The sequence below is a fragment of the Euprymna scolopes genome, chromosome 37, assembly GCF_053919585.1.
Source record: "Euprymna scolopes isolate OS-2025 chromosome 37, ASM5391958v1, whole genome shotgun sequence".
Lineage (NCBI taxonomy): Eukaryota > Metazoa > Mollusca > Cephalopoda > Sepiida > Sepiolidae > Euprymna > Euprymna scolopes.
The window spans coordinates 18,617,802-18,630,303 of NC_136518.1; the positions used below are offsets into that span (position 1 = coordinate 18,617,802).

The 12,502-nt window shown below is 24.6% G+C and overlaps 1 pseudogene; it reads left to right on the forward strand.

The window, feature by feature from the left end:
* The first annotated feature begins 8,483 nt into the window (after window positions 1-8,483).
* Window positions 8,484-8,706, forward strand: LOC145261361 (U2 spliceosomal RNA; annotated as a pseudogene).
* The last annotated feature ends 3,796 nt before the right edge of the window (window positions 8,707-12,502 follow it).

Here is a 12,502-nt window from a genome sequence, read left to right on the forward strand (position 1 = left end):
CATAAATTAATATTTTTAATACTAATCATAAACAATATGACATAAATGCATATTTTTAATACTAATCATAAACAATATGGCATAAATACATATTTGTAATACTAATCATAAACAATATGGCATAAATACATATTTTTAATACTAATCATAAGCAATATGATATAAATACATATTATTATTACTAATCATAAGCATTATGACATAAATAATATTTTTAATACTAATACTAAGCAATATGACATAAATACATATTTTTAATACTAATCAGAAGCAATATGACATAAATACATATTTTTATACTAATCATAAACAATATGACATAAATACATATTTTAATACTAATCATAAGCAATATGACATAAATACATATTTTTAATACTAATCATGAGCAATATGACATAAATACATATTTTTAATACTAATCATAAACAATATGACATAACTTCATATTTTTAATACTAATCATAAACAATATGGCATAAATACATATTTTTATTACTAATCATAAACAATATAGCATAAATACATATTTTTAATTCTAATCATAAACAATATGGCATAAATACATATTTTTAATACTAATCATAAATAATATAGCATAAATTAATATTTTTAATACTAATCATAAACAATATGACATAAATGCATATTTTTAATACTAATCATAAACAATATGGCATAAATACATATTTGTAATACTAATCATAAACAATATGGCATAAATACATATTTTTAATACTAATCATAAGCAATATGATATAAATACATATTATTATTACTAATCATAAGTATTATGACATAAATAATATTTTTAATACTAATCATAAACAATATGGCATAAATACATATTTTTATTACTAATCATAAACAATATGGCATAAATACATATTATTATTACTAATCATAGGCAATATGACATAAATACATATTTTTAATACTAATTATAAACAATATGGCATAATTACATATTATTATTACTAATCATAGGCAATATGACATAAATACATATTTTTAATACTAATCATAAACAATATGGCATAAATACATATTTTTAATACTAATCATAAACAATATGGAATAAATACATATTTTTAATACTAATCATAAACAATATGGCATAAATACATATTTTTAATACTAATAATAAACAATATGACATAAATACATATTTTTAATACTAATCATAAACAATATGGCATAAATACATATTTTTAATACTAATCATAAACAATATGGCATAAATACATATTTTTAATACTAATCATAAACAATATGGCATAAATACATATTTTTAATACTAATAATAAACAATATGATATAAATGCATATTTTTAATACTAATCATAAACAATATAGCATAAATAAATATTTTTAATACTAATCATAAACAATGTGACATAAATGCATATTTTTAATACTAATCATAAACAATATGGCATAAATACATATTTTTAATACTAATCATAAACAATATGACATAAATGCATATTTTTATACTAATCATAAACAATATGACATAAATACATATTTTAATACTAATCATAAGCAATATGACATAAATACATATTTTTAATACTAATCATAAGCAATATGACATGAATACATAGTTTTAATACTAATCAGAAGCAATATGACATAAATACATATTTTTATACTAATCATAAACAATATGACATAAATACATATTTTAATACTAATCATAAGCAATATGACATAAATACATATTTTTAATACTAATCATAAGCAATATGACATAAATACATATTTTTAATACTAATCATAAGCTATATGACATAAATACATATTTTTAATACTAATCATAAACAGTATGGCATAAATATATATTTTTAATACTAATCATAAACAATATTGCATAAATACATATTTTTAATACTAATCATAAACAATATGGAATAAATACATATTTTTAATACTAATTATAAACAATATGGCATAAATACATATTTTTAATACTAATCATAAAGAATATGACATAAATGCATATTTTTAATACTAATCATAAACAGTATGGCATAAATATATATTTTTAATACTAATCCTAAACAATATGGAATAAATGCATATTTTTAATACTAATAATAAACAATATGGCATAAATACATATTTTTAATACTAATCATAAACAATATGACATAAATGCATATTTTTAATACTAATCATAAACAATATGGCATAAATACATATTTTTAATACTAATCATAAACAATATGGCATTAATACATATTTTTAATACTAATCATAAACAATATGGCATAAATACATATTTCTAATACTAATCATAAACAATATGACATAAATACATATTTTTAATACTAATCATAAACAATATGGCATAAATACATATTTTTATTACTAATCATAAACAATATGGCATAAATACATATTATTATTACTAATCATAGGCAATATAACATAAATACATATTTTTAATACTAATCATAAACAATATGACATAAATACATATTTTTAATACTAATCAGAAGCAATATCACATAAATACATATTTTTATACTAATCATAAACAATATGACATAAATACATATTTTAATACTAATCATAAGCAATATGACATAAATACATATTTTAATACTAATCATAAGCAATATGACATAAATACATATTTTTAATACTAATCATAAACAATATGGCATAAATACATATTTTTAATACTAATCATAAACAATATGGCATAAATACATATTTTTATACTAATCATAAGCAATATAACATAAATACATATTTTTAATACTAATAATAAGCAATATGACATACATGCATATTTTTAATACTAATCATAAACAATATAACATGAATACATATTTGTAATACTAATCATAAACAATATGACATAAATGCATAATTTTTATACTAATCATAAACAATATGGCATAAATACATATTTTTAATACTAATCATAAACAATATGATATAAATACATATTTTTAATACTGATCTTAAACAATATGATATAAATACATATTTTTAATACTAATCCTAAGCAATATGACATAAATACATATTTTTAATACTAATCATAAACAATATGTCATGAATACATATTTTTAATACTAATCATAAACGATATGACATAACTTCATATTTTTAATACTAATCATAAACGATATGACATAAATAAATATTTTTAATACTAATCATAAGCAATATGACATAAATATATATTTTTAATACTAATCATAAGCAATATGACATAAATACATATTTTTAATACTAATCATAAGCAATATAACATAAATACATATTTTTAATACTAATCATAAGCAATATGACATAAATGCATATTTTTAATACGTATCATAAACAATATTGCATAAATACATATTTTTAATACTAATCATAAACGATATGACATAAATGCATATTTTTAATACTAATCATAAACAATATGGCATAAATACATATTTTTATACTAATCATAAGCAATATAACATAAATACATATTTTTAATACTAATAATAAGCAATATGACATACATGCATATTTTTAATACTAATCATAAACAATATAACATGAATACATATTTGTAATACTAATCATAAACAATATGACATAAATGCATAATTTTTATACTAATCATAAACAATATGGCATAAATACATATTTTTAATACTAATCATAAGCAATATGATATAAATACATATTATTATTACTAATCATAAGCATTATGACATAAGTAATATTTTTAATACTAATACTAAGCAATATGACATAAATACATATTTTTAATACTAATCAGAAGCAATATGACATAAATACATATTTTTATACTAATCATAAACAATATGACATAAATACATATTTTAATACTAATCATAAGAAATATGACATAAATACATATTTTTAATACTAATCATGAGCAATATGACATAAATACATATTTTTAATACTAATCATAAACAATATGACATAACTTCATATTTTTAATACTAATCATAAACAATATGGCATAAATACATATTTTTATTACTAATCATAAACAATATAGCATAAATACATATTTTTAATTCTAATCATAAACAATATGGCATAAATACATGTTTTTAATACTAATCATAAATAATATAGCATAAATAAATATTTTTAATACTAATCATAAACAATATGACATAAATGCATATTTTTAATACTAATCATAAACAATATAACATGAATTCATATTTGTAATACTAATCATAAACAATATTGCATAAATACATATTTTTAATACTAATCATAAGCAATATGATATAAATACATATTATTATTACTAATCATAAGTATTATGACATAAATAATATTTTTAATACTAATCATAAACAATATTGCATAAATACATATTTTTATTACTAATCATAAACAATATGGCATAAATACATATTATTATTACTAATCATAGGCAATATGACATAAATACATATTTTTAATACTAATCATAAACAATATGGCATAAATACATATTTTTAATACTAATAATAAACAATATGACATAAATACATATTTTTAATACTAATCATAAACAATATGGCATAAATACATATTTTTAATACTAATCATAAACAATATGGCATAAATACATATTTTTAATACTAATCATAAACAATATGGCATAAATACATATTTTTAATACTAATAATAAACAATATGATATAAATGCATATTTTTAATACTAATCATAAACAATATAGCATAAATAAATATTTTTAATACTAATCATAAACAATGTGACATAAATGCATATTTTTAATACTAATCATAAACAATATGGCATAAATACATATTTTTAATACTAATCATAAACAATATGACATAAATGCATATTTTTATACTAATCATAAACAATATGACATAAATACATATTTTAATACTAATCATAAGCAATATGACATAAATACATATTTTTAATACTAATCATAAGCAATATGACATGAATACATAGTTTTAATACTAATCAGAAGCAATATGACATAAATACATATTTTTATACTAATCATAAACAATATGACATAAATACATATTTTAATACTAATCATAAGCAATATGACATAAATACATATTTTTAATACTTATCATAAGCAATATGACATAAATACATATTTTTATTACTAATCATAAACAGTATGGCATAAATATATATTTTTAATACTAATCATAAACAATATTGCATAAATACATATTTTTAATACTAATCATAAACAATATGGAATAAATACATATTTTTAATACTAATTATTAACAATATGGCATAAATACATATTTTTAATACTAATCATAAAGAATATGACATAAATGCATATTTTTAATACTAATCATAAACAGTATGGCATAAATATATATTTTAATACTAATCCTAAACAATATGGAATAAATGCATATTTTTAATACTAATCATAAACAATATGGCATAAATACATATTTTTAATACTAATCATAAACAATATGACATAAATGCATATTTTTAATACTAATCATAAACAATATGGCATAAATACATATTTTTAATACTAATCATAAACAATATGGCATAAATACATATTTTTAATACTAATCATAAACAATATGGCATAAATACATATTTCTAATACTAATCATAAACAATATGACATAAATACATATTTTTAATACTAATCATAAACAATATGGCATAAATACATATTTTTATTACTAATCATAAACAATATGGAATAAATACATATTATTATTACTAATCATAGGCAATATAACATAAATACATATTTTTAATACTAATCATAAACAATATGACATAAATACATATTTTTAATACTAATCAGAAGCAATATCACATAAATACATATTTTTATACTAATCATAAACAATATGACATAAATACATATTTTAATACTAATCATAAGCAATATGACATAAATACATATTTTAATACTAATCATAAGCAATATGACATAAATACATATTTTTAATACTAATCATAAACAATATGGCATGAATACATATTTTTAATGCTAATCATAAACAATATGGCATAAATACATATTTTTAATACTAATCATAAACAATATGGCATTAATACATATTTTAATACTAATCATAAGCAATATGACATAAATATATATTTTTATTACTAATCATAAGCAATATGACATAAATGCGTATTTTTAATATTAATCATAAGCAATATGACAAAAATGCTTATTCTTAATACTAATCATAAAGTATATGATATAAATGCATATTTTTAATACTAATCATAAGAAATATGATACAAATGCATATTTTTAATACTAATCATAAGCAGTATGACATAAATGCTTATTTTAAATACTAATCATAAACAATATGACATAAATGCATATTTTTAATACTAATCATAAGCAATATGATATAAATACATATTTTTAATACTAATCATAAGCAATATAATATAAATATATATATTTTTAATACTAATCATAAGCAATATGACATAAATACATATTTTTAATACTAATCATAAACAATATGTCATGAATAAATAATTTTTATACTAATCATATGCAATATGATATAAATACATATTTTTAATACTAATCATGAACAGTATGTCATGAATACATATTTTTAATACTAATCATAAGCAATATGATATAATTACGTATTTTTAATACTAATAATAAACAGTATGACATGAATACATATTTTTAATACTAATCATAAGCAATATGACATAAATACATATTTTAGTACTAATCATAAGCAATATGACATAACTACATATTTTTAATACTAATCAGAAGCAATATAACATAAATACATATATTTAATACTAATCATAAACAATATGACATAAATACATATTTTTAATACTAATCATAAGCAATATGACATAAATGCATATTTTTAATATTAATCATAAGCAATATGACATAAATGCGTATTTTTAATACTAATCATACGTAATATGACAGAAATGCATAATCTTTATACTAATCATAAAGTATATGATATAAATGCGTATTTTTCATACTAATCATAAGCAATATTACATAAATACATATTTTAATACTAATCATAAACAATATGACATAAATGCGTATTCTTAATACTAATCATAAACAATATGACATAAATACATATTTTTAATACTAATCATAAGCAATATGACATAAATACACATTTTTAATACTAATCATAAGCAAAAGGACATAAATACATATTTTTAATACTAATCATAAGCAATATGACATAAATACATATTTTAAATACTAATCATAAGCAATATGACATAAATGCATATTTTTAATACTAATCATAAGCTATACAACACAAAGCGTATTTTATGCGAATCATAAGCGATATGGCATAAATGCGTATGTTTTATACGAATTATAAACAATATGATAGAAATACATATTTTTAATACTAATAAACAATATGACATAAATGCATATTTTTAATACTAATCATAAGCAATATGACATAAATACATATTTTTAATAGAAATCATAAGCAATATGATATCAATGCATATTTTAATACTAATCATAAACAATATGATATAAATATAACTTTTTATACTAATCATAATATGATATAATTGCGGATATACCTTAGGGCTGCTCTTTGGACGCTTATTATTCCTGATATTTATAAATGATTTCCCTTATAAAATAGTCTCTGAGATGGGTATATTTGCTGACGACACATGCTCTATAACAGACTCGAGGAGAAAGCGAATAAACACATATCAAAGGCAATGGCTTAAAAACTAGATGAAGACCTTCAGTCTGCAGTGGAATCGGGTCAAGAGTTGATGGTAACAGTCAATGCTGCATAGGCTAAGCTTGTTTCATTTAATAATTACAAGAAACCTAAACCACCAATAGCTCTGGCTAAAAATAAATGAGTTGAAAGTACTTCGTTCAAACTTCTCAGCTTAATGTTCACAGGAGATATAAGTTGGAATAGATACATCCAGAGCATTGCCAAGGCTGCTCTGAAAAAGGTGAGCTGTGTTTATATGCTTCCCCACGAGTGCAAATTAGGCATGAGGCAGATTTTTAATATGGAGAGGGTAAGGGGAGGGGAAGGGGAATAGGGATCAGCTCCAGAGAGGTGGGAAATAGGAGCTGGATAGTGAGAGTCTCGTGGTTTATAGGGTTGCCCCTACATGGACCAGAAACTCATTGCCACAATGGCAATGGTCCTTTAGTGCAGCATTTGCCGGAACAGATACTATACTTTGATATATTAAATCTTTTATTCAGGTTAAAATTACAATGTAAGTTCAACATGAACAAAAAACTTAGGCACAAGGCCAACTCCAAAAGGGGGAAATGGGGGTCGTTGGTCATCCTTGTCACTGCAGAACTAAACAGAAGTTTCTCTTAGCTAGTACCTTCTTCCACCATAATACCGCATTCACCCTTTCGTACTGGGGACGTCCTACTTAGAACCCAATTGTTTAAAACATTTTTTTTATTTACGCGTAAAAACAAAAACAGATATCAATAATGATTTCTTGGCCTTTGGGTCAAGATCAAAGTGTAGCATCTGTTCTTCTGATGCTGCACTTCAATTTCTTGTTCTCTGTCAGTGAAGGAGAACTCCTTCACGACTGAGACAATTTTTATTTTTGTTCCTTTTCTCCACATTAAAAAAATGCCCTTGGTGTCTAACTCTGTCACGTGGGGAGACATTGTAAATAGGAACAATAATGATGATACAATAATTCATTTGTGTCGAGGGCCGGGGAAGAAAAAATACAAAAGTGGTTCGTATGACCCTCCCAACCCCGTCTAGTTGTGAGGCCAATCCCTCTGTGATGCTAGAAAGGTACTTAAGCCTGAAAGTATCCTGTACCTCTACATGGCTATCATGTACCTATTTATGTAGCGTTGTTTTTACATTTGGGCTGGTGCATCTGCTACTAGTCTCTCCCTCATGGACAGGGTTCAAAAGATAGACGCCTACCTGATAGGTCCTGAACTGTCAGCTAAGCTTCAACCTCTGTCCCATCGATGTAATGTTGCATCCCTCTGTCTGTTTTACAAGTATTTTACTAGTGGATGCTCCGACGAACTACAAGCCCTTGTACTTCCTCGACATAAATACCCCCGACAGACTCAACAAGCAGCAAAATTCCACCCCTACACAGTAGAGACCCCTAGATGTAAGAAAGCTTTCTACTCTGATAGTTTCTTTTACAGAACTGCAAGACTTTGGAATTCCCTTGGAGTTCCTCCTTCCCAAACTGTACTGACATGCAGAAGAAAGTCTAATGTGAACAAACATCTTGCTACTCAACTTCCTACATAGTATCCCTGCAACTTATGTCCTGCGCCTTGTTTGGGGTGGAAATGTAAAAACAAAAATTTAAATATATTGTTATGATTAATTTATTACTTTTTATTTATATTACTGTGAGAGCATTATTCGTATTTTATTTGAAATTCTTTCACCCATGTTGCCAAGAAAATAACTCTGTTTAGTCAACAAAAAGAGAGCGATCTTCTGTCATGATAATGCTCATCCTCAGATATATCTACTAACCAAATATCTCATCTCCTAGCACAGCTTGGTTTCAAAATCTTGCTGCATCCTTTCTATTCTCAAGGCATATCCCCCCTCGATTCTTACTGATTTCGAGAATTAAACAAATATTTAGATGAACATCGCAAGAAAAAGTTTACCATGGCTTAAATTCATATCTTACATAAAAATGTAAAGCATTTTGTAACAGAGAACGCACGCGCGTATGGAAGCTGTAAGCAAGTGACCGATCTGTGTGCGAGATGACGTCACGGCCAGGAAAATGAAAGCATAAAAAAAACCTGTGTGTGCAAACCGAGGGGCACGTTCGAGAGGACACAGGTCAGAAAGAATAGTTACGTGAAAGAGTTAGAAAGAAATGAGCGGAGTTATTTCTTACTTATGTTTCTTGCGAATATGTTTACAACGTGTTGGGTCTACACGTTAACATGTGTGTAAACGTGTACCACGTTAGAATTTTACAAGCGAAGCATTTATAAGCTAGTTGACAGATAGAATCACGTTATACAGAGCAAAGGGTGTTATTGATATGGATAATGATTTTCACAAACACATAATGTTTGTCATTTTCAAGATTGTTTTTTAAATCTTTTGCAGCAGACTAATAAAACGGACCTTCAGAAAAAAAAGACATCACCCGAATTCAACGGATTTAATACTGTCAGAAATCTTATAGGGCAACTGTATCCCTCGAAATAAAACATGCCCTCACACATATGTGGCGACCCCAAACTGAGCTGCCATCACAGAAAACAGTTATGGAAAGACAGGGATATGAAAAAATGAGGAAAATCACTATCCAGACCTCCACTGGAAAAGTACGAAATGCACTGAAACTTTCATGGGGTGGGTGGGAGTAAATCGCACAAATTCCAAATATAAGTAACAACCGGTGCCTGTAAGAAATGAATCGTAAACGGCTGCTGTGATAAGGTAGAATGATTTGCTACGGTTGTCTAAGATTGCTGCACATTTGGGAAGGTGTATTTTTAATAGGATTTCAGAATACATCACGGGTTATTACCAGAGAACAATCCCTTATTATTATTATTATTATTATTATTATTATTATTATTATTATTATTATTATTATAATAATAATAATAATAATAATAATAATAATAATAACAATAACAATAACAATAACAATAATAATAATAATAATAATAATAATAATAATAATAATACTTTGTGGACAAAGAGACGAAACGATACACCATATAGTAAGTGAATTCAGCAAACTGGCACAAGAGGAATGTAAAAACAGACACGATTAAGTGGGAAGGGCAGTCCACTGGGAATTATGCAAACAACTGCACCTCGAACGCACAGACAAGTTGTACAAACATAAGCTAGCAACAGTACTTGAAAACGAGAATCACAAACTCCTATGGGACATGAACTGATAAACCCATCGAAGCAAAAAGACCGGATGTCGTAATAATTAACAAGAAAGAAAAGTCCTGTCAAATCGTAGAATTTGCTATTCCAGCTGACCACAGGGTGAATATCAAAGTAAAGGAGAAACGGAGCAAATACACAGAGCTAGCCAGAGAGCTGAGCGGTGTATGAAAGATGAAGAAAATCAAAATAATACCTATAATATTAGGAGCACTAGGAACAATCCAGAAAACTTTGAAAAAAGAATAGGAGAAATTGGAATCAAAGGAATGACTGAAAAACACAACGGACAATAATAATGAAAAGACAATAATAACGAAAAGACAATAATAACAAAAAGAGCTGAAATATTAAAATAAAAAAAAAATCTAGAATGATGAAACTAATACGCATGAGCAACAATCGTGGGCAGACAAACTGCTGTAGAGTAAAGGTGGAAGGAAAGACCAAAGAGAGAGCATTTACCAGACCTATGTTGGATGAGTGTGAAGATAACTGAGGCGTTGGGGAGGCTTATTGCCACTCAAATTCCAGTCAAGGCCAATAGCCGTGCCAACGAGAAATCAATGGCAAGCAGCTGTTGCTATAATGCAAATTTATTTGTGAATGTTATCGAAAGAGGTAGAGAGTACTGGGAATCGGGGGAGATTTATTGTCACTCAGGTTCCAATGAACACCACAGGCTGTTTTCAAGGAGAGATCTTTGATGACCTGTGTGAAAGATACTTGTGAGCCAATAATAATAATAATAATAATAATAATAATAATAATAATAATAATAATAACTAGCGGGACCTATGGAAATTCCATAGAAGACACATTCATATGCAATATATTGATGTTGGGATTCTGTAGATGTTTAGTATAAATGGAGACGCTCTGATGTTATTGTGTTAAAACTGCAAAAGTATTTATCTAAGCTAGCACGAACGCCCGGTAAAGCCCGGTCGTAAAGTACGCTTAAATAGGATATTTTAATTCTTGCATATACCGCATATATTATTATAGAGTTTATGTTCTATCGAATTTTATATGTTATAAAGTTGCGATTTCAAAAAAAAATAAAAATAAATAAATAAATACATATCCATATGACTTGGGTGCATTAACTTGAATCGAAACCGAAATAAAAACTTCTGAATATATATATATATATATATATATATATATATATATATATATATATATATATATATATATATATATTTGGTCATAATGGAAACCGAAATTAAAACTTATGAAGAATTCTTGATAAAATTATTTTAAAAAAACCCAGATGATTTAAGTGCCATCAGCTATATTCGAAACCGAAACCAATATTTATGAAGAATTTTTGGTAAAATTATTTATGACAAGAAATAGAAGAGCATAACAATCAAACGACCCGGATGTAAGCGTGACACACAAAAGAACGCACACGCTATCGTATTAATATATAGATTATAATAATAATAATGATAATAATAATAATAATAATAATAATAATAATAATAATAATAATAATAATAATAATAATAAGGTGATGATGCTGCTGCTGCTGCTGCTGCTGATGATGATGATGATGACTGAGAATCAGAAA